Here is a 24957-nt window from a genome sequence, read left to right on the forward strand (position 1 = left end):
AAATAATTTATGTAAATATCTTAGCATAGTCCTATAGCATACCTTTAAAACATATTTCCCTTCTTCTCTACTCTGGTTTAAATTAGGAAGGATCCTGATCAGAGTGAACTTTTTTTTACTGAAAGCAGAAGTGTCTGGTTTCCTAAACAAAGTAAAAATGTCACTGAAAATTGTAGATGTAGTCTGGGGGAAGGGAGGGGCAAGAGGTTAAAATTTTCCTTTAGATCCAAATGGGTTTTCTCTTTACACATTTCTCAAAACGGTAGCTGTGATACTGTCTCTTTAGTCCTCAAAACAAAAGAATCTATTTGCAGAGTGTTCCAGGGTGGCCCTGAGAGGCACTTTGAAACACCCGTTTTGAACTCCTCTATGCAGTTCAGTGAGGTTGGATACAACAATGAATTCTGGGAGTGAGTTTGAATGGTATAAAAAAGCAGGGGAGGATGCCTGCTGTCCATTAAAAACAGCAAACAGCCACAGAGCCAAAGAAAGTGAAGAATGGAAAGAGAAAGAAGGGAATTTCAGGATGTGCTAAAAATTTTAGCAATTGAAAAGTATACAAAGAACTGGGATCTAGGCAACAGAGGGCAGGTCCAACAGGCATAATTACTTACCATATAGTTTCCACAGACAACAATAGTCAAGGACTTTACTCCATCCATGTATTTTTTTCCCCAATACTTTAGATTCTGACACTGGGTTCTATTTAAAGCCACCAAGTACAACTAATATACTTGATGAACTCCACGCAATAATAAAACATAAAAGGACCTAAATATATATCTCTTTATGTACAGACTACATTCCATTTCTGATCAAATTCTTCCAAAGTGTTAATGCTATTTTAAACAACAAAATAGTCCTGAAAAGAATAAACTACTGGTTCAAAAAAGATTTATTTGAGGAAGAAATGGAAGCTGAAAAGTTGTGAGTCATGAGTGGCTAAGGGGTTGAACAATCCAAAATAAAAGAGTGAAAGGGACTATGAGAGCTAAAATGTATAAAAGTGTCTATGACATAAACGTTGAAGGTAGGAGCTCTTTCTTCTGATTAACTCAATTTTCTTATTCCCAGCTCAGAAATCAAGACTTAACAGCCACCCCTCAACAGCAAGCCAATATGAGAAAAACAGTACTGATGAGAAATGAAGAGTGTAGCTCGCATTTAAATTTAGTTGAGATCATAATTTGTCAAATCCCTTCTGAGGATAGCTCACTTTAATTTTAAAATTTAAATTATCCATAAAAAGAAATGCTTGTCCTATATGTAAAAGGAAACAACATTCCAGTTTGATTTCCTGTTGATACAATTATCACTGTGGCCATCTAGACCTATAAGAGAATTACTACTTCTGGATAGCCAACCTTCCTGAGCAGCACTGATGGTACTACATCCAGTAGCCACATGTGATTATTTAAATATCAATTTAATTAAACTTAATAAAACAAACAAAAAAATAAGTTCCTCAGCTGAAGTAGCCACATTTCAATGCTCAATAACCACATGTGGCTAGTGGATACTGTGTTAGATAGTAAAGATACAGAATACTTCATCATCTTACACAGTTCTATCAGGCAGCACTGGGTTAGATACCGGGAAACTAAGACTTTCAGTGTTCGAACAAAATATTCAAACCATTTTAAGGATAGTTTTTCCACAATGTAATTAACATGAATATCCATAGAGAATATGGATCAGAGTTTAGCATTTTATTTTTGCCTTTGAACAGTGGTTCTCAAAAGTCATTCATACAGAAGAATTACCTGGGGAGTCTGCTAAATGCAGATCACTCAGAGTGATTCAGTAGGTCTGGGATGGGGATTCAGAAATCTACATTTTACACATGTCTTAGGTAACGCTGTCACAGGTAATTCCTAAACCACATTTTGAGAAACACTGTGATTATGCATCAAAAATTCCAATTATCACTTTACATATACCAATTTATTTTCTTGAATGGTATTAAATATGTAGGCAAGCCCCTATTGCTATACAAAAGTGCAAAATGTTCCACAAAGGCAAAAGACAGCTTTCAAAGTATAGTAGATCTGAGCAACGATGAGTATAGAAAATAAAAAATTAAGAAGGTACTTGCACTAGAAAAATAAAAATAAAAAACTTTTGAACGTAATATTCCAGAATACCTACGCAAAGCAGAAGCAATCTAGCCATTCAGCTTCAGAAACTCAGGCTTCGGAACAGCTCCAAACCTTTAGCTAGCAGAAGAGGAGAAAAACCTCTGGTGGTGCAGCTGCTGAAGGTCTGAATACTGCATGTGAGTGCTAACTGTGTGCAAGACACCAGGCTATATGCTAACAGACAAGTAAAATATGGTCATGACTTCAAGAACTCAGTCTATTGGGGGAAGACAGACCAAAAATAAATATTAAATACAGTATCAGGTGTGAATTGAGTGGAATCTTAAATATTGAGCAGCTCTAGGGTTGCTGGAGATAAGGAAGGATGGCAATTGAAATGTAGAGAACAGTATGGAAAGGCACAGGAGCTTGAAGATTTGGGGTGTTCCTATGACCCAGAAGTGGTCTAGAGTGGCAGGTAAATAAGATATAGAGAGTGTTGTGTAGTGGAAGATAAGAGTGTAAGGGAATTCTGAGTGCCTGGGACAAGGCTATGGATGGCCCTGAATGTCTATTTGGAAAAAAAAAAAAAAAAGGCAAAATCCTTTAGAGGATTTTTAAGGAGAGGAGTGATAGGATAAGATCTGCATTTAGGAAGAACATTCTAACAGTTAGGCATAAAATGGAGTCGGGAGAGAGTAGACACAGAGAAGATGTGCGATGTTTGGCCATTTGGCTGCATAGAAGAAAAATTACACTTTGGCTGTCAATGTTTCTTGTTGCAAAAAGCTGAGAATGGAGAGAGAAGCAACAGATTATGAAAGAGATCTTAAAAAACAAAGCTGAAAATCTGAAGAAAGAACATGAGTAGCAGAAATGTTTAGAAATTCCTGGGGATGCAATGTTCCCCTTGACTCTGTCAGTAAAGACTACCAACGATGGGGGTCAGAAAGAAAGTAAAAATTTTTAATAGTCTGGTCAACAGATAGCTCTACACTGTCTAGGACTTTTGAAGTCATGAACAGTGGGATATCTGCTCCAGGTAGCACACAGGTGGGCAAACAGCTTCTTTAATAAAGAGTCCCTAAAGACATACAGCATATTCCACAGTGGTTAAGAGCATTGGCTCTGAAGACAAACTTGCCATCCAATATTGATTCTTGCTACTTAGTAATTGTGTGACGTGGTAGGCTGGATACTTAAACTCTGTATCTGTTTTTCTAACCTTAAAATGGAAGTACTACTGCCTACCTTATTGCATTGCTGTGAGGGTTGATGGGTTCATACATATAAGGTATTTAAAACATGACCTGGCATAGAGTAAGCTTTCAATAAATGTTAGCTTTTTTTTTTTTTTTTTTTTTTTTTGAGATGGAGTTTCACTCTTGTTGCCCAGGATGGAGTGCAATGGCATGGTCTTGGCTCACTGCAACCTCCACCTCCTGAGTTCAAGTGTTTCTCCTGCTGCAGGCTCCCGAGTCCCTGGAATTACAGGCACCCACCACCGTGCCTGGCTAATTTTTGTATTTCTAGTAGAGACAGGGTTTTGCCACACTGGCCACACTGGACTCGAACTCCTGACCTCAAGTGATCCAGCCCCCTCAGCCTCCCAAAGTGCTGGGATTACAGGCATGAGCCACTGTGCCTGGCCAAATGTTAGCTATTCTTACTATTGTGTTTATATATGGCTGGGGAGACACATATTCAACTGTACTATGCTCAATAATGTCATTCAGTATAGTTTAGCAGCCCAAGGGGCATTTGCAGTACACTATCCTACATAAATAGCATGACTTAATTATTGTATTATTCATAATAAGCATATTAAGTCCTTTTTGGAAAAAGGCAAATATGAATAAATTTTCAAATTTGTTAATATTCTTGGTGATCCCCTTAAATAAGCTAGTGCATGCTGGCTCTAGCACACCATGGACTGGTTTATACTAACCTTTATATTCCCGTCCATGAGACCTGCCCTTCACTCCTCTAAAACATGCTCATAGGTGTACCAAAGAGGAAAATCCATCAGACGACTCAACTTCAGCTCCCTGAACAACCAGAACCTACAAATCTTCCTCTTGAATTTTTCTTGGCCTCAAACAAGACAGGGAAAAAGTAACTATTTTGTAGATGAAAGACTTCTTCTTTTGCCCATAAGAAAATATCATTTCTTTAAAAGCCCTAATAAATTCTTTTTCATTTATATTCAGAGTGCCTACTCCTAGAAAAACGAACAGAGTGAGGGATGTTAGCCAGAGCTTCCAACTACACAGGACATTTGCCACCTGAAACCAACCTTAATATGGAACTTCCAATTTCATGCCTAGTTTGCCCAGTTCTCCTTCCTCTAATTCTGATCTATTCCCCGAAGTTCCCAACTGTATTTTTTAAGTGTCAAATTCATTTAATTTTAAAGAATGATAAAAGGGCTTTATATCATCTTCCTTTCTTTTTTGCCAGAAGGAAATATTACAAGGACAGATTTACTTTAAGATATGTTAAAATATAAAGATATCATCTTAGATAAGGGTAAATTCCAATTACATGGTATCTAAGATAATATATTCATTACCATCTTAAAGTCTCATAAACAGATTATAACAATACTTGCTCTATCTCTGGCCCATTTTCTTATCAACATTCTCAAATGTTCATTGTCAAATGCTGAAGAAGAGTTGTCTATGGCGTGAACATCCAGTCATTAATCTTGTACATGGGACAGTCTCTAATAAATTCAGATATAAAAATTGCCCTTTCAAGAATGTTTACTGAAGGGGTTTTAAAGAAAGTTTTACCAGAGAGCTTGTATGAGCTATTCAAGTATTTAGGTTCATTTGCTGAATTGCTAATGTGGCTTTAAATAGTATTCCTTTCTTCAGTGGGACAAAAAGCATTTTTTCCCTTAAAACTAATGAATTTAAAATTGAGAAACCATTTGGAAATTTTAAAAGATAAGAATGCTGATCTACGAGAGAGTGAGAGAGAGAGAAAGAGAGACAGAGAGACACAGAGACAGAGATGGAAAGAAAGAAAAGTGTGAACCTGAATTAGCTGTATATTTTTTCTGCTGATCTGGACAAAATACTCAAATTTCAAAAACGTATAGCACTTCACATTCATAGCCAGTATATCTTAAAATATACATACTTGCATGGAAACAATCTTATAAGTTCATCTAGTATAAGAATAAAAACAAACTAGCTTGTTTAGAAGAGAAAATACTCCACACTAACCTTTTGGAATAGACAACATTTTATCTTTTAAGTTCATCCAGTACAACAATAAAAACAAACCAGCTTGTTTAAAAAAGAAAATACTCCATACTAACCTTTTGGAATAGACAACATTTTGCTTCCCCAAAATTTCACAAAGCTCTACTTTCATTTATATTGATGTACACATTAATCAAAACACTAGTGTTTCTTATACATCTGTAAAATTAATCTTGAAGTCACACACATATTCAGATAAATGCTGGATTAAAAATAGTTTTGAAAACATCTCTAGCATCCTATCCAAGAATACATCTTTTAGTAAATGACCAAATTTATCCTCCTTCTCTAGTAGCATAAGTCACATTTACCTGGCACCCATCAACCGAGAGGCAGCCTGATATCAGAGAGGAAAAAGCACAGATTCTTTAATCAGATAATGTAACCTGTAAGTTTAGGCTGCACTTAGATGGAGACCTCAGGCCAGTTACTCATTCTGAGTCTCAGTTTTCTTGCCTATAAAATGGAGATCATATCATCACTGACCTCACACTTACTGAGAATGAACTAAGAAAGTATATATTAAATCACTGTCTAAATGTTTTATACCACATCCACTATGATTCAGTAACCAACAACTATACTGCAATTGTAATTTTTAATAGAGTAAAACCATTAAGGAATTAAACATGTATTCACTATTAGCATACAAATAAAATACAGTCATAAAAGCCACCTAGTTAGATTTGAAGTTATTCATTAGGTCACTGTGGAATTGAGAGCTGGCAAGGAGATAATATCATTTTTAAAATGTAAACATTTTTATTAGCAGAGAGTTCTTCCCAGATATAGTAATTCCAGTAGCATAACAAAGTCCAGCATTTTTCATTGCCAGAAACTTAAACCAGTAACACTGGTCCATGAGAAATCTCTATTTATTGAACAAAGCAATATTTTCCATTTAAATCTATTTAATTTGGTAGTGGAGAAAATAAGACAGTCTCTGATTTTAACCATAAGAAAAAAACCTCAACAACTTCTCACATTAAAATGTACAGAGATAGCTCTTCTAGAGTCAAGCATGCACTGGAGTATAGAGAAAACATCCAGCAAGCACAAGTTCCTAACACTTAGCAGAACAAACCAACCAATACTCAAAGAAGAAACTGAAGCTATAAATTCAAATAAATGGGCTGCAGGGAGACTACACAAACCTGCTGTTGCTTTAATTGCAGACAATTCAATTCAGCAGCTGTTGGTCCAGGCACTAAGGTTCACTGTATGCTCTTCAACGTAACCTTGAAATATTGTCACTCACTCACTTCTCCACATCATCTGCATGCTGTCCAATTAATGAGGAGCGAAATCAACTGTCAAACCACGCATCAAAATAGAACATGATCTTTTAGCTGTTAAGCGCAGGAGCACAATATTTTAAGAATAATAAAGCAACAATGGAGATGAAAGTCCTTGACAACAAATGATATTCAAACTTATCAAAACAACGTGGTTGTAGGAACTAAGCTTCTGTTTTGTGCAGCAAGAAAGTGAAACTTTCTCAGGGTTTTTCATTTGCAAGGGACCTTTCTGTCTAACTGCTGTGTAAGCCGCCTTTCAAAAAACATTCGCCCATACCTGATCAGAATCTTCTTCATCATTATGGACCATTATGTTTCTGAAAGCTTAAGAGAATACTTAAGAAACACTTTTGATCCAACGATATTTTACAATACAGATGCTTTGGGGCTCATATCTGTAGCTTTGCTGTTTCCAGCACTTTTTTTTTCTATCAGGAGAATAAGCAAACAACAATAATATATAATGTTCATCAACCTGAGTTCAGTAATGAAAAATAACTAAATTTACCAAACAGATGTGTCCTGGAATGCTTCCTATTTGAAGTTTCCCTACTCTTAAGTATATCCCAAATCTATACAACCAATTAACAAATACAGGAGTTAATAAACTCAAGAGAAACATAACACACTAAGTGTTTAAAAATTGCTTTTTGCATCCAAAGCACCATCTTCTGTGCAAACACTCTAAGCTATATCACATACTACCAGTTGCAGACATAAGACTTGAGAAATTCAATACAAGAATATAGCAGAGAAGCGTGCACAATTAAGGGATCGGGACTACCAGTTTAACAGAAAATGCAGATCTTATACAGCAATCTGCTACAAACATTATAGCTAGGGGCAGGCATGTTTTATGCAGCTATTTTGTTTAGCTCATTAGAACCCTATTTGTCCTTCAGTACAGTTGAACTGAAGGAAAAATAAAAGAAAGAAATGCACTTTGAAACAAAGGGGAAATTCAGATAAAACAAAACATACTATACCTGTATATTGTACCAGGAACATTGTGACACTCTTCAGGGAACTGTTTCACGTTGTATCCTATCGTGAGTTATTCTCTCCTTACCCTCTTCTCTCCACAAGAAGAAAAGCCAAAGCACCCCAAATCCCCACTACACTCTATCCCTAACCCACCCACCCCATTGAGGAAAAAGAAAAATAGCTATAATTCAGCTTAGATCCGACGCTTCTGTTTAGCTCAGCTCCAGCCGAGCAACTGAGCTTTAGCAACGGAGCATAGGGAGGAGGATTCTAATGCCGGTAGCACTTCCATCCACTTCACTTACACAAAAGCAGGCAGTGGAAAATCCAGGAGCCTTGAAGACAAGGGCTGGAACTGGCTTTTATGAATTGCTATTACTGCATGTGTCACCATCCATCTCCAATGACGGACACTTATAGGCTGAATTGGGAGTGGAGGGGGTGGGGTGGAGGAGGTTGGAGAGCAGGTGGAGAAGCAATTAGCAGTATGTTCATTGGAGAATTCGTTCGGGATTTCATACATCAGTGCCTAAAGAAACAGCATGCAGTTGACAAATCAGAACTTTACGATTTGCATGCCTTGGAAGAAATCTTAGCTCACAGCTCCAAACAAAATAATGTTTGCCCACTCTTATAGGGCACAGAAAGTCACCCCTTCGCTTTTTCTTTCCTCTGGCTACCCTTATTCCTGAGAAATCAACATTCAGAATGAATATTTGCTAATTTTCCCTAAATAATTGTATTTAAAAGGCTGGAAGCAAAGGAAGTATAAAGAAATAAATTCTATTGAACATGACATATCTTAACACAAAGGCAAGAAGCTAATCATTTTAAGCCAACTTTTCATCCCCAGTCCCATTCCCCAAGTGCAGCTTTCACGCTGATAATCAGTGGATCACACAACTTTTGTCCATATATTTAACACTGAAAAACAAATCTATGTCTACCTAAATATAGTTCAGTTAAAATGAAGGTGAAATGCCAAGAGCTATGTGCAGGACCCACTTCATAGGTGACTTAAGAAAGGACTTTACATGTAAGTGCTTCAGTTTTGCTCATCCACTAAACTAAAGCTCATTTTTAGACGAATTTTAAAATTAATCACAGGTAGGAACAAAAAGGAGACAGTGTCTCTGGGAGGAAACATGATACAACCAAAGGAGCACTAGGGCTGGGTATCAGGAAACCTGGGTTCAGCTTCCAGTTCTACAACTTTCTAACTATGTGACTCTGGACAAGTCACTTAATTTCTTTGAGCCTAAGTTCTCTTTATCTGTTAACTGAAGATAATAGTACCTATCCTGACTGTTTCACAGGATTGCTGTGAAGAGCTAATGAGATAATAGGTATGAAAACCCTTTTGTAAATTGTAAAGGGCTATACAATTGTATGGGATTATTACTAACATGCCCTAAATAAATCTTGCCTTAATGATTGAAGTGAGGTACCTCTATCACATAAGGCAAATAAAAAGAAAGAACCAATATAATTTCATGAAACACTGTTCAATTCTTACAATTTTTAAATTAGATGGAATCGTTGTTTGCTCTTAAAATTCCACAGCAGGGAACTTTTTTCAGAAAATTTTAAAATAATACATCAAAAGTTTATTAAAGAGGCTGGATCCCTCTAAATTCTCTTTTTCCTTCCTGGAAAGTCAGTTCATTTTTCTTCATATGGTCTAGTATTATGTCCCATCTAGAATGCAAACTACTAGATAATGAGCATCTCTTTTTGTTCAAGTTTTCTATTTGCCTGTTATATCCTCATCATTGCCCAGTATGTTGGGGTAGGATTCAAGGTGATTAACTAAATCTAAATCCACAAGGTAAAAATCCAAAGTCATGCCTTATGAGGCTCCAAGCTGCCTTGATACTATATATACAGTGACCAGCTGGCTTCAGCTGGGACACAATTTTAGCACATGAAGTCCTGGGGTGGCCACACCTGGGGCACTAAATGATCCAGGCAATGTTTGGGGATCTTTGGTTCGGCCAAATCCCACATGTCCTGATTTCCATCTGTATGGTGGTTCCCAAGTGTGTGTTTGTCCACATGAACCAAATCTGAAGCGGCCAAAAGAAAGGTGGGGGATAGAGCAGAGATATCAGATGTCAGCTCCTCTTGGCCCATCCAGTGCTATCTGTGCCCTCAAACAAGTGCCCATCATACTTCTTGTAAGAAGAAAGAAAACTTTCTCTAATTGCCCCTGTAAACGTCATTGCTACTACTGAAGATGCCAGTATAATACATATCCAAAATCTATGTTAAACCAATTGGAAAAATGATAATATTAATCACATAACAGGTAATTGGTAGCTAAGAGCAAGTGAGCCGCTGAAAGGGGGAAGGGGAGAAGAAAAAGACAAGAGAGGAGAAGGAGGGAAAAAGAGGGGAGGGGTGGAGAAAAGAGAAAATGAATCTAAAGTGAGAGCTTTCTAATCAGAAACATACTTGCTGAAATCATCCGAAATCTCACCTACTATAATAAAAAGTGCTTGTCTTTTGAGGTATTGGGAGTGGCCCCCTGACCATCAAAGCTGCAATCCTAGCCTTCCAACTGCTTAGAGAAACAGTCAAGAGCCTGAAAAGGTACAGACAGCCCTAGCACCAGATCTCACTTTCCTCTGCCATTCTGAAAGTCAGGCAGGTGGGATACAATTCTCCAGAGGCCTCATCCCTGTTACTCTCCACCACAGCCTCACTGGCAGCATGGCTGGCCACTAAGGAAGGTGTCAGTCCAATTTCAGGTTCAGCAAAGGAGGCTTGCCTGAGACTTCAAAAACCACATTGGTAAGAAAGGAACAAAGGCTGTATTTCAGAATCGGACTGTTCTGCCTTTGGGCATTGCAACTAAACTCCACAAATTTAAGCTTGAAATTCATATCCCCCAAGTTCCTCAGAAGGGCCATTCAAAGTAAAGGGAAAGGAACAGGAAAGATGAATTTTTTTTGTTGTTGTTAGCTTCTTTCTCACAGTCAAAAAATGAGGAACATGACTGACAGAGTGTCCCAAAAGGCAATGAGGTGGGAGGCAGCAGTTTCAACCCAGATTAGCAAGAAGGGCAATGAAAGCATCAGAGCATCCTTATAAAAACAAACAAGCACACCAAAAACCATTGCACTGTTTCCATTATTCTGATTTCAAGTTCCAGAATGTAAGCACTAATGGTTCCCTAAACCACCCAAGCTCCTCCTCGGCAGCCGTCACCAAGCCTGATTGATCTTTTCAAATGAATTTCCGTCACTAGCCACCCCAGATTCTGAGTATTTTTGTCAAAAACAAAAGTCCCAGTGGAAGATTTCAAAGAACCAAGAACTTGAACTAAACCATGAACTTAAACGGGAAGAGAACACTAATTTGCTAACCTCCAAACAAAACAGAAATGGTAACAGTTTGAAAGCAACAAAAACTAGCAAGCTGATTTGAACCAGAACAAAGTTTCATGTTTTCTGAATCGAAACCCTGAAAGTATAATCAGTTCAAGCTCCTGCAAAGAACACACAGCAAGGCTTGGTTTCACCTGTCTGAAAGCCAACAAGGGAACCACAGAATGAACACTGGATAAGGAGTCAGAAGAACTGACGTTTCCTTCACTGTTTGATCTTGGTTAAGTCACTTCTACTCTCTTAGCCTCAGCTTGCTTGCCATGAAATGACCAGGCTGGGATAGCCAATATCCCAGGTTTAATAGTCTATGCCAACTGTGGAATTTAGTCTAGTGATGAAACAGATAAAGTCACAATCACAATTTAGCCTTATTCTGCAGGAGGCAGAGAGATGGACCACCCCAACTCTCTTAAGGATTCATGTTTCTAGCTTATTTTGAAATATACTTGGCCAGGCACAGTGGCTCACACCAATAATCCTAGCACTTTGTGAGGCCCAGGTGGGAGGATCACTTAACCTCAGGAGTTCAAGACCAGCCTGGGCAAGATAGTGAGACCCCATCTCTTAAATAAATAAATAAATAAAAATTTTAAAAGTTTTTTTTTTTAAAGAAATACACTTAAGAGTTGGTAACTGTCCCTGTTCAACCTCAGAAATAACCTCATATTCTTTTTCAGAATGTCTCTCAAAAAAATGTTTCAGGAATAGTTTGTTTTCCTCAAGTGAAAGCTACAGATGAGTTGTGTCGTCCAATAAAAGGAAGAGGGAAGAAATGACAGTGATCTAGTATAGGCTGAGCCCCTATTGCATGTCAGACATGGCAAATTTTACATAATTTTCTTAACCAATCTTCACAATACAATGCTATATGGTTTTTGTGGTTGTTGTTTTGTTTTTCTGTTTTGAGACAGGGTCTTGCTCTGTCATGCAGGCTGGAGTGCAGTGACACAATCATAGCTCACTGTAACCTTGAACTCCTGGGCTCAAGTAATCCTCCTATAGTAGACACTTTTATCCTCACTTTATAGGCAAGGAAACTAAGGCTTACCGATGCTAAGTGACTTGCTTACAGTACTTGACTGGTACTGGGATTCAAACTCAGGCAATTTGAATCCATTACTATGATAATATCCTAAGAATTAAAGGAATAGTTCTTAATTCACTGATTCAATTGGGTTTGCTTAGTGAATAAATTACATGTTGATTCAAAATAGTGAAAGTAAATTTCCTTGCAATTACACTGGGTTGACATTTTTTTTTTAATTTCATTTGACAGTTTGGTATAACGGTTAGGACAACTGGGCTCTGGAGTCAGGCAGACCTGAATTTCTTGAATTCTGTCTTATGGACAAGATACTTAACCATGCCGTGTCTCAAGTTTTCTTATCTGAAAAATGGGGAGGAAGTAGTCCCTACCTTGTCAGGCTGTTGGAAAGTGTCAATGACCTGATAGCATCTCACATAGTACTTGGCACAAAATGACAACTCAGTAAAGATAGATGAGAGCTATCCTTGTATTCATAAGCAATACAAGAAAGGAAAGGTTATAAAGAAAAACGAAACTGGGATTCACTGAATTTAAGTGCTCTTTGGTTATAGCACAGATATAGTTTGGAAGGTTTTCAGTGGTCCACCCACATTCTCCAAAACTAACCTGCATCTTATGGCAAATCAGCATATTCATGAAGCAACATGAAAACATTAATTGGGGTTTCCTAAAGAGTAGCAAGGAAACTTGTCATGTGCTCTGCTTAGCAGCAGTTGTCCCTAGTTTCCTGGAACCCATTCTTTCAAAGAAAAAGCTCAAAAGTAGCATATAGTACTGCTGGAAGTACCAGGCAGGTGAAGGCATCCTGCTTCCTCCCAATTCTTCAAGCCCTGGCTTCTTTCCCATTCATCTGTGGTCCTCTTCTCAGATTCCCTTCTGTCCTTCCCCAGTTTATTCTGGTTTTATCAGGATTCTTCCTCTGGCACTAGCTCTGTTTCTGCTCATCAGCATCAAGTAGTGTCTATGGAATGTGCACCTGGCACGACACTAGATGAAATAGAAAGTCATCCAAGAGTTAATGAAAAAGACATGTGATCCATGGCCAAACAGATCTAAGATACACAGGTAGACTAGAGTTTTGGCAACACAGTAAATGCAGGTATAATGCAGGATGACTTGATTTCAGAGCACAAAACAGTTTGTTCATCTAGTTAATGATATGCATACTGAAAAAATTTTAAAACCTGTACTAATGTCTGCAACTTAATCTGAAAGGCATAAAGGAATGGATAGATGAATAGGTGATAAAGCAAATACAACAAAATGTTCATTACAGAATCTAAATGGTGAGTATCTGGGTGTTCACTGTATAATTCGTTTAACTTTTCTCAATATTTGAATATTTTCACAATAAATGGTTGAGAAAAAGGGGAGGTGGAAAGGGGTATGGCTTATTCAACCACAAGTGTTTCAGAACAAAATAATTATCATTATATAGAAAAGTATAAAGCAAATAGGGCAAAATAATAACAATTGGTGAATCTGAGCAAATGGTATATAAGAATTCTTGTATGATGCTTGCAATTTTTCTATATTTAAAAGTACTTCAAATTAAAAAGTTAAAAGATAATTTGTTGAGCACCAACCTCTTTTACCTAGTGTCTCAGTTGCCATCTTCAGTAGTGAGGGCATTAGGTTAATAGTAGAGATATTGGAAACAATGGTGGAAGGGCGGGGAAAAATAACAGTCACAGATATATCTTGGGGCCTACTATATGCAAGACACTGTGCTAGGCACTTTGGAGGATTCAAAGAAGTAAAAAAACACAGTCCGTTCCCTGAGAGGGCTCCCAGTGTAAGTAAAGGAATGCCAAAGCAGTGTCTGAAAGGGTAACTGACCGGAGCAGAGTTCTGTAAGACAGAAGTATAAAGATTAGAAAGGTAGGTTGGAGCCAGATTGCAGACAGTACTAAAGGTCAGGCTGAAGAGTTTGGACGTCATCCTATGGATAATGGGAAGCCATTTACAGTATCTGAGTTAGGGAAAGAACATGATCTAAAACTGACCGGCTAGATGGTATAATTTGTTTGGGCACAGGTACCTTCAACATGCGTTTGTTTTATATTCATGTACATCTGGTACATGTATCTACTTCCCATATCTGGATGTGACGTTTCGGGATTTCCAACATGCTGGTTGCTGCTTATTTTTCAAACAGCCACTCCCTGACATCTCTTCAGCCTCTTTCCTTTTTCCTCCCCCAAATCCCAAGGGCAGCGGACCAGCATGTGCCTCAGCCCTGCTGACTCAGCAAGCAATAACTAAGCCTCATAGAATGTTTTTGAAATGAAGCTGCTGTGCTTCAAAACTGATTTCTTTCCTTCATGATAATCAAACCTCAATTACTGCTGGAATCACTGATTTGAGTTGGAAAGAATGAATATTCATCTAAGTAACATGTGAAGGAGTGCAGGAAGTTATGTCCTGTGTGCAGAAGGAAACAATTGTTCAAAGTGATCTCTGCATATGGAAAGAAACCCTAACAGAGACGGCATTGCTGAATAGTGGCAAGTGATTAGGGTAAAACCTCTCAAAGACTGCCAAATTAGAAAGTGGACTTTATAATCCTTTGGATATATACCCAGTAATGGGATTGCTTGGGTCAAATGGTATTTCTGGTTCTAGATCTTTGACCATGGCACATGTATATGTATGTAACAAACCTGCACGTTCTGCACATGTATCCTAAAACTTAAAGTAAAATTTTAAAAAAAGGAAAAAAAAAAAGAAAATTTCCTGATGTCTATGATTGTATTGTAGTTATATATAGAATATTCCTTTTTTTGGTAGGAGATTCAAATAAAATATTCAGAAATGATGAAGTATCATGTTAAAATTTTATTCGCAAATGGTTATTTTAAGAATATTCTTTATACCATTCTTTTAACTTTTCCCTAAATTGAAAGTATTTCAAAATAAACATAAAATTTTAAAAAAAGGAAGTGGACTTTATCTGTCTTCAGTTTTTCCCCCCACGAAGTCCATCCTCCAGTGTAATCATGTTACTCCCCCCATTTAAAACCCTGTGTTCACTCATCCCTACATATAGGACAATGGCCACACTTCTTAGCAAGCTGACTTACTTCACCCAACCAGCCGCAGGATACCTTCCCAGACTCTTATCCCGTTCCCCTTTCCCACTTTCATTGGTTCACACACAATATCTTACCTTTTTCTGAACTATCCAATTTTACACATTTGACTGCCTTGCGTGTGTTGGTGGTCCCTCTGCCTGGAATCCTTGCCCATCACCTCTTTGTACACATAGAGACTAGGCAATGCCCCGCATCCTTTATGATTCAGCACAGTTAGACTCTGATCTCTAAGTTGTCCACCCCCAGCTGTAATTCCCTCCACCATATTCCTAGAACACCTCTCTCTTTTGGGTACCTTTCACATCAGAATATAATCACTGGTTTGAGTGTCCATCTCCCCTATTAGACTGTGAGCTCCTTAAGGGCAGGGATTACATCACATCAAATTCATTATTATAGTCCTGGTGCTTAGCATAGGGTCTGGTCCTGTATATATGCTCAAATGTCTATTGAATGAATGAGTCTGAACATAAAGTACTCCTTGAAGTCAAACTCAGAATCTCCTTAAAGGTGAAAATTAGAATGGTATGTGACCAGAGTAATCCTAGTGAAGTATGTTTGAGGACCTGACTGAAGAAAAGCTGATAGAAGGACACCTTATGGGGGCTTATTGTGGGGCAGTTTCTATCCAAGGAAACTCTCACTAGCAGTTGTTGCTGGCTAAAAATGAAGAGCAGCTGGAGCAGATGACAAGGGCCCTTACTGGGGATTTCTCCATCCTTATCTTTCACAGTTCACCACTAAAGCAATGTTGTTCTCTGAAATAACATTTTCCACAGTGTCTCAATTCTCCTGAATGACTGCCATATTCATTTGTGCTCTGCCTACCGCGGCATTTAGACCAGCTTTGTTAAAGTGTGGTCACTGAAAGCTCTTCGATTCTTCCACTCACCTATCATTATCATGCCAAGGAACAATGTTTTGTGAGTAAGACACCACTGAAAAACAGAGCACCAAAAAGGGGAGTGAAGCAGAGCTAATAAAAACTATCTTTTTTCTCCTCCTAGATTGCCAATGTATTTCACTATGTTTCCATCCTACAGTGTTTTATACTATGTTTCAGTAAAGGCAAAAAAAAAAAAAAAAAAAAAAAGGAAAATTAAGACTTCAGCAAAACTTTACACTTTGTTGGAAAGAAAAAAAGGAAGCAATATTGAGGAATAGAACATAAATCTTTAGACATATGATCAGTAGCCATTTCTGAAAAGTACACATCTGGGCTGTTTTAAACAAATAGCAAAAACCAATTAGGTCTTTCTGACTAAACTGAGGTGTATGCTAATTTCTTTTTTTAAACTAAGTCTGTTTTGATCTTCAAAAATGTCAAACTGGTAAACACTTTACTTTTTTGTACATATAAATCTAAGAGCCAAGCCTAGCTTGAGGAAGATTTAAGAGACATAAAATTTGTCTGAGGTGTCTGCCAAATCTCTGCAGCAGAGACAGAAACCCTGGAAAAGCTGACACAATCATAACTCTCACATCACCAGCAGGCTTGTGCAGGGCTGGGAAGCACAGAAAGTCACTGTTCCTTCTCTCACACTGTTTGTAAACAGAAGTAGATCATTTGCTTATCAGCTATCTGGTAGCTCATTTTTGCCTAGACATCTCACCGAGGAAAAAAAAAAAGAAAAAAGAACACATCCCCACGGGTACATATCTCAATTTTCAGCTGGGTGAATTTTCATTTATAAGATGGGCCCGCTTGTGAAAATTTTTCTTTTATTTGCTCTTGAATGCTCTTACTCTTGTGTGCTTGCTTGCTCTCTCTCTCCCTCATTCTTTCTCTTTTTGTTCAGAAGGCATTAAAAGGGGTATTTATGAGTATCTAGTGCAGTGCCTAATGAAGTGCTTTCACATAGTAAGCCTACAATAATTCATCGAATGAAGTGAAACCCTATCTGTAATTTCTACATTCAACTTATTTCATCATGTAGCAGGAAAACCATAGACTTTTTTCCTGGAGTATTTAAAAGTAACAATTCCTTATAAAGAAATATTTTATTCAGATGACTCATGCTTAGGACTTCCGTCCCTTAAAAATCATCCATTTTTGCACAACGGGTATTATTTGTAAGGAAAACGAAGGGAAGACTACACTTCAGGATTCTGAATGACCACTGATACATTATTGTAGAGAAAATCAGATATCCTACATACACTTGATTGTATGTCATTATGGTAATGCACTACATATGTCTAAAATCACTTAACAATGCAAGAATATAGTGCACACATGGGCTGCATTCTGTAAGTAGGATTAACTATTGAATTCAACCAAGGTCTTCCCTGGGGACAGACTGCTGGAAAATACATCTACATGACATTTAAAAAAATAAATTAACCAATGACACCGGCTCCCATGAGACACATTGTTTCTTGTACATTCAATTATTTCACAGTTTTCTGTAGCTCTCTGCTGACATCCCCATCCCAAATGACATAGAATTTCAAAAAATAAAGAAAAACAGAGCAACTGGAGCTATTCCATCTCTCCTGTATGAAGTGTTATGTACACAAAGGAAAGATTTCTGTACATGAGCACAGTGTGAACCACGACAGGGTGAGATCATGTCAGTTTGCGGCTGTTCTTGTTATGCTGTGGTCACATATAAGTTGCCCAAGGGAGTGTACAAAGCCTGTTTTCTTCCTGACAAGGACCAGCAGGGATTGCTGGAAAATAAAGAGAACAGAGTTATGGCAGGAGGTTTTAAATTTTTTCTTTAAAAAATGCTCTTTATTATAACTTTTCTTCTTGCTTTGTTGTATTTAGTTTTCCTCATCTGTGAAATAGGAATAGCTATGTGTTTAATATTTTTGCTGAGAATTAAATACCAGTAGATTGCCTGGCATACAATAGCTAATCCACACAGTCCACATCAACATTGGCTAACATTAATTAAACACCTATTATGTGCCTGGTACTGGCAAAAGACCCCCCAAAAAGGTAAATCATAGAAGGTAAAACTGATACTAGAGGAGCAAGCAGGGAGCTGATTTTCAAAGTTTTTATCAGCCAGTCTAAGAAGTTTAGATATTATCCTGAAGACAAAGGACAGCCTTTGAACTATTTTATAGAGAGGCTGGATAGCTTTAGATTTGTGACTTACAAAAATCATTCTGTCAGCATTGGTAATGAGTGGACTAGAAGAGAAGCAGGCTAGAGGTAGCAGTAATCCAGGCTGGAAGTGATGCATGTGTGTTGGGGGGTGGAAGGTATGCCCCCAATTAAGACAATGGTGGACACCGGGAAAACATTTTTAAATAACTTTTTTTTTGAGACAGAGTCTCCCTCTGTCTCCCAGGCTGGAGTGTGGTGGTGCAATCTCGGCTCACTGCAACCTCCGCCTCTTGGGTTGAAGCAATTCTCCTGCCTCAGTCTCCCGAGTAGCTGGGATTACAGGCGCATGCCATCATGCCCGGCTAATTTTTCTATTTTTAGTAGAGATGGGGTTTCCCCATGTTTGACCTCAGGTGATCCGCCCGCCCTGACCTCCCAAAGTGCTGAGATTAAAGGTGTAAGCCACTGTGCCTGGCCAAAATAACCTTTTAAAAATTAACAAATATACTGTAGATTAGGAAATAAAAATATGCAAAAGGTTAAAAGTAGAAGTCATATGCAACCTTACTATTTGTAGCAAACCCCTATTAATATTTTTTGTGTGTTTGCCATTACAGGATTTTTCCTATGTATGCCTACACAGATATGTGTGTGTGTGTTATATATGTTTTTAAACTGGGATCTGCCACTCTGTACTGAGAGTTTTATGATGTGAATTTTCTCTTATCATAAACAATTTTCCAGATCATTAAATATTGTTTGGTAAAATCAACTTACAAGACTACTTAGTAATCCATTCTATAAATGTACCACAATTGATTTCATTCAAACCCCTAGTATTGTACATTTAAGATGCTCTTTTTTTCTTTTTTTGTTGTTTTTGCTATTAGTATAAACAACTCTGGGCTATATAGATGCACTGAGTATTAAATTTTTGGAAACATCATGATTGTTTCCTCAGCACAGAGCCCTAGAAGTTGAAGTGGTAGGTTAAAAGCTGTATTCCATTAAGGTTTCTGATACACATTGACAAATTGCTCTCCAGAAAAGCTGTATCATATTATAGTCCCAGTAGCAGAGTCTATGAGTAGGAGATGAACTTGAGAGTGATGTCAAGGACGGAGTGCACTGGACTTGGGTGGGTAGAAGGGATGTTTCCCGGCAAAGTATCAGGGCAGAAGGAAGGTGAACTCTGTCAAGAGCAGCAAAGTAATAGGCAGGGCTAAGGAATAGGTGTTGGATAGGTAAATGGTAAGAAAGAAAAAGGTAAGATAACCAGGGGAGAGTGAAGAAAAGAAGGAAAAAGTAGGTCTTTAGTGAAATTATGGGCACTTTAATTTACTGCTTTCTTCAGCAAAAGTAGCAAATGCAGCAAACAGCTAGTCTTTTCATAGCATTTGGCACTTTGTGCTACCAAGGTCTCCAGTTATATTCCTGCAAATCTGTTTACCAATTCTTTTCACCCAATAATCATTTATTAGGTGACTACCATGTGTCAAGTGCTGTTCTGGATGCTATGGGTATGGAGACGAATGAAACCTCGTCCCTGACCTCAAGGAGCTCACAGTCTAGTAGTGGGGAAGACAGAAACATCCACAGACCGACACCCTACAGTGTGGTACAAGCTAGGACAGAGGTAAATGCAGGGTCCTGTGGAAGCCAGAGGCCTAACATTGCTTTGTGCGTGCATTCATGTATGTTGGGTGAGGGCTGTTGGGAAGGCTTCACAGAGGTGTTGACATACGAGCTGAGTCTTAAAGGCTGAGGAATTTCTTGCATGCCTAAGGGTCACAGATCATAGTCATATTCCTAATCAGTGCCTTGAATATTTGTGCTACTGCTCTCAAAGACACCGAGTAAGGTGGGAAGGATGTTTGTGTGTAATCCAAATCCATTCGAGTGGTAACTATAGCTTCCACTGTCATCTTAATGAACATAGAGACATAGCATGTTTTGGCAATATTATCGCTCCCCATAGAATATAAAGGACAAGAGGCAAGGGGGGCATGCAGACTTTTAAAACAATTCTGGTAACACTGACATAATAATATTAACATCCACCAAGTCCTAATAATTTTACCTCCTAAATGTTTCTCGAATCTGTTCCCTCCTCTCACCTAACTACTCTTGGGTCTTTATTGTCTCTCTGTGGAACAGAGTAGCAGCCTCGTCAAGTCCACTTCCACTGTATCCTTCCCACTGTCATTGTCCTTAAAGTAAAAATCTGATCGTGGTGCTCTTCTAAAACATGTTAATGGTTTCTTATGGCCTACAAGCAGCACTTCTCAAATTTCAGTCATTTGAGTCTTACTTAGTGATTTTTACCATATTCACACACAATGTGAACTGAAAACTGGTTCACTTTCTATTTTTATGAAGTAAAATCTAAAGTAATCTTAGATGTGATGGCTTAGTTCAGTTTTATGTTTTTTAAGAGATATTTGAATATGTAACTAGTAAAATTAAAATGTTTGTGGGAGCACAACGTAACTACCACTGGCAGATGCCCTACGTTTTAAGAACCACTGACCTATGGGGGCGCATTCCAACTTAGGATTGCAATCAAGATTCTTCACAACTCAGCCCCAACCTCTTTCCAGACTCTTCTCCTACCCATTACACTTCCCTTTTCCTCAACAATCTGCACTTCGGCCATGCTGAATTCTTCCACATTGAATGAACATGCCCTACTCTTACACAACCACACATCTTTCACAGACTGACTCCTCTACCTGGAATGCCTGCCCTCCACTCCTTCCCTGCCTGGGGCAAACTCACTATCCTTTAAGACCTATCTGTCATGTCACCTCCGCAAGGAAGCCTTCTCCCTTAGTCTCCCTTACAGTGAGTCACACCTTCCTTTATCCCTCCATAGCACTTTGTACCTGTCTCTGTTATACTACACACTACAGTATCTCAGAACTGTGGGCATCTAGCTCCCCAACTAGACCCCAGGAAGAGTTCACACCTTGTACTTCATTGTTTCTCCAATACTTCACGTGGGCAGAGGTCATGAAAGAGATCTAGTGTCCCAGGTAACTTGTTAAAATGCTAAAATAAGATAAATCCAAAGTACTACCAAGGTTCAAATAGCTTAGAGGTATGATATGTGTTATAAAGAGAATCATCTAATTCCGAAGTAGCCATACTAACTATGGTTTTGGCAGACACAATTAGCTACAGTTGCAATGACAGTTAATTTGGTTTTGGCAGCTATTTTACATCAAATACATTCTGACATAGAAATCTGAAGTGAATCATTTGGGTTTTGACCAGGATGATCAACTATACCTATCTCTCCTTACCACAACTGGAAAGTCAAAAACAAGAATGAACATTGGGAGCAGCAAACCATGTTGAACAGAGCATGGGCTTTGGAGTCAGAAATCTGTATACTCAAACCTCAACTTATAATCTATGTGACTTTAAGTAGATTGTTTAACTTCTGTGCATTTTAGTGTTTTCTTCTAGAAAGAAAAACAGGAATAATAGTATCTACTTCATAACTCTCTTAAGATAATGCAACAAAGTATTCATGATGATGACTAGGACATTATGTGTGTTCAATAAATAGCAGTCATTATTGTCACCCAATGAGATGACTACAATTCAGATAATGTGATGCACGGGGACAGCAAATGCATTTCTTAAGAAAATAAATTGATGTCTCTAGGCTTTAAAGTTGACAGCTATAGACTGTAGCTAAGAATAGCTACAAACAAAACATCTGCAAGACAAGCTTCTTCTTGGATTTAAACTCACACCTGGAACATACCATCACACTTCTTTGTGTTCTCCAAGAATTGATCTCAAATCAGGTTCCCTAGGATGAAAAGAAAAATCATCCAATCTTAATTTTTGCCTTCAATTTTATTTGATACAGAATAATATCCAAACTATGTGTATGTTTCAAAGTGTCATATTATTATGACCCCAATCTTCTTCACCCTATTTATTTCCCAGTATATTTGTGCTGATATCTTTTATTCCAATCAGGCAAGCCCACCTGTCTCACAGTGCTCCCTCTTCTGTTTACCCTTCTCAAAGTCCAATCTCAGTAGCAGGAAGCATTTTCTCCCTCCTCTTTGACAACTTCAAATCCCCTGTACTCCGCTGGAGCCCAAATTAAAATTCACCTCCTTCACAAAGCCCGAAAGCGGGATGAGGGCTTCAGCACTTCCCGGGTTAGGTTTGAACTTCCATAGACGAACTCACCACCCCCATCAGTATGCTCTTCCACTGACCCCCTTAGCATTTTTTGCACGCGTTTGTAATAATACAATGATTAATATGGTCTGCTTCACAGGGTCTACTTTATTCTGTAGAATAAAGGTGTACCCCCTAAATGTTTGTCAACATTAGTGCTATCCGTCTTTGCTAGAAACCCCTAAAGCCCTGGGTTTTTATAACCAGTCTAACTTGCCTTTTACTATCATCAGAACCCTGCACTGAACCTTAAACACACATTTCTCAAAAGCGAGATTCCTTCCCTCTTTTGCTTCCCATCCCTTCTAGAAATTGAGGGGAAACCCTTCCCACTCCAAAGACCTGGTGGGGGAAGTGGCAGGTGGCTGAGGGGCCAGTAAAGAGATGGCGAGCAATTAAGGAGGCAAAAAGAGAAAGTTTGGAAAAAAGTCACGCCCTGGGCGTGGCAAGGAATTCCCACGCCCCATAGGAAATGGGGAGTGTAGCGCAGGGAGGGTTATGTGCCCAAACCTGAAATACAAATTGCGGGAAAAGAGGAAAGAGATCACCCAACTCCTGCGGTAAGAATTAAAGTCCAGTCACCGCCTAGGCAAAACCCTGGACGCGAACCCCAACTTCCGACCTCTGAGGAGGCACAGGGCCAGGGGCAGGCGGGCGGCGTTGCGGGAAAAGAAAAGGGGCGGGCGAGTTGGACCAAAAAAAAAAAAAAAGAGCAAAGACAGCGCGCTCCCGGGCTCAAGACAACTGGCGCCTAGAGCTCAAAAGCCCACCCCGGACTCCCCGTCCCGACACCCCCTCCCCTGCAGAGGCGGAGCTGGGCGGAGTTAGGCGCTGAGGACCGCGGCCCCGGAAGCACCCTCCTCCCGAGGCCCCCTCAGACCCACAGTCCCCAGCCACAGCCACTGGGGCTTTCTGCCTCTCTGACCTCCAGCTCCCCGGCTACCGAAGCGCTAGTCCTTAAACAGCCGCGGAAAATCGGGTCGGCGCGGCAGCTCCTGGGCGCGTAGTGCCCTCGCGGCGCCCCACGCCGCGCCACTCTCGTCCGAAACGCCCGCCTCGCGCCTCCAGGCCTAGACCCGGCACTCCGACCCAAGGCTGGACTCTCACCCACACGGTGCCCACTGCGGCGTCTCTCATTGGCTACTGGTCACCAGGGAAGCCGGAGGCCCGAACCCATGGCTTCATGGGAAATGTAGTTTGAGGTCGCTGAAGGCTGTTCTTCCTGAGGGTATCCCGTATAGACATTGGCGAGAGACGCAAGTGAAGACCGAGAATTATGGGAGATGGAGTCGTGGGACACTTGCTTCTCTAAACGCACAATTCTTCCCCTCCCCTTCCGATTGTCCCCTGCGTTCAGACGGGGAAGGGTATTCTGGGTATTGTAGTTTAGAATGCACTGTCTTAGAGAATCTCTCTTGGGGTTATGGATTTGTGCTTGTGGGGACAGAGGAAGGCTCTAGATTTCTTTTCATGTCGGTTAAGTTCTTAGCATTTTGCGGGAAGCACTTTCAATCGTCATTTGAAATTGTTATTGAGTTTTAAGTGTTTTTCAAAAAATGATGTTTATTCTTTGATAAGCTTAGAATTTTAATTGAGAGTTATAGTCCTTTAAAACTGTTAAAGTGTGTTCTTTGTGAACCACCTGCATCAAAATCACTTGAAAGGTACGGAAGAATGTATATAGTTTTTCTAATTGGGAATTATAGTTCCCCCTAGGAACAGTGTCATAAATAGGCATAGAAATGTGATCTACAGCAGCCCAGAAGAAGCCTATTTAATCCACAATGAAGCTATGTTGTTGCCATGAAAAACAGTGGCCACATAAACTGCTATAAATAACAGTTTAGAACAGATAGACAATACAACTTAAGTACAAACGAGTAACTCTATGTGTCTTTAAGAAACTTTATCTTTTGAGTGAAACTATGTTACAAGAGCTGGATAAGGACATAGGTGGGGAATGCCAAGCACTTTCAAGTGACTTAAAGGTTGAGGAAAATGGTTGTTTATTAGGGCTAATTTCACTCCTAACTTTTGACCTCTTTTTGTCTCCGTTAGAGATGAATCCTTATAGCTTTATGGATTGTTACAGTTGAATTACTACAACTTCTTGATGAGGACAACTTTTGGACTCACAAGTAAAATGAAGGGAAAGACAGAGGAATTGCATTTTGCTAAGGTAATTGCTCAATATTTTAAAAAGATAAGTGAAGGAGGAAGACGATTTAATAAATTCAGCCATTTATTCAGCATACTGCTTTGTACAAAGCTCTGCGCTAGGCACTGTTGCCACAGAATTGGAAAAATAGTCCCTGCCCTCGAGTAGCTCACAATCCAGGTGAAGGGAGTTATAGTGGAGGAGAATCTGGGGGGAGGAATAGATGAGTATACAATGTGAAAAATGCTGTAAAGAGGTCTACATAGAGTTCTATAGGAACATAGAGGAGGAAGAACTCATTCTACTTCTGGAGGACTGGTTGAAGAACCAGTAAAATATTTGTCAGATTTGGGGCAGGGAGGTCAACC

General features: G+C 39.1%; 1 protein-coding gene across 4 annotated transcripts in view; it reads right to left on the bottom strand.

Moving 5' to 3' along the window:
• ENOX2 (ecto-NOX disulfide-thiol exchanger 2) overlaps window positions 1-23625 on the bottom strand; it is a 319462-nt gene extending 295837 nt beyond the window's left edge. For 2 of the 4 annotated variants that reach the window (XM_030934490.1, XM_030934489.1), the window contains exons 1-2: window positions 23357-23625; window positions 22001-22048 (exon numbers count right to left, since the gene is read on the bottom strand). The gene's annotated coding sequence lies outside the window, so the exon portion shown is untranslated. The remainder of the gene's footprint in view (window positions 1-22000; window positions 22049-23356) is intronic. The other 2 variants (XM_030934491.1, XM_030934493.1) reach the window with 2 other exon arrangements.
• Between the last annotated feature and the right edge of the window lie 1332 nt (window positions 23626-24957).

Source organism: Rhinopithecus roxellana, chromosome 7 (genome assembly GCF_007565055.1).
Source record: "Rhinopithecus roxellana isolate Shanxi Qingling chromosome 7, ASM756505v1, whole genome shotgun sequence".
In the NCBI taxonomy this organism is placed as follows: Eukaryota; Metazoa; Chordata; class Mammalia; order Primates; family Cercopithecidae; genus Rhinopithecus; species Rhinopithecus roxellana.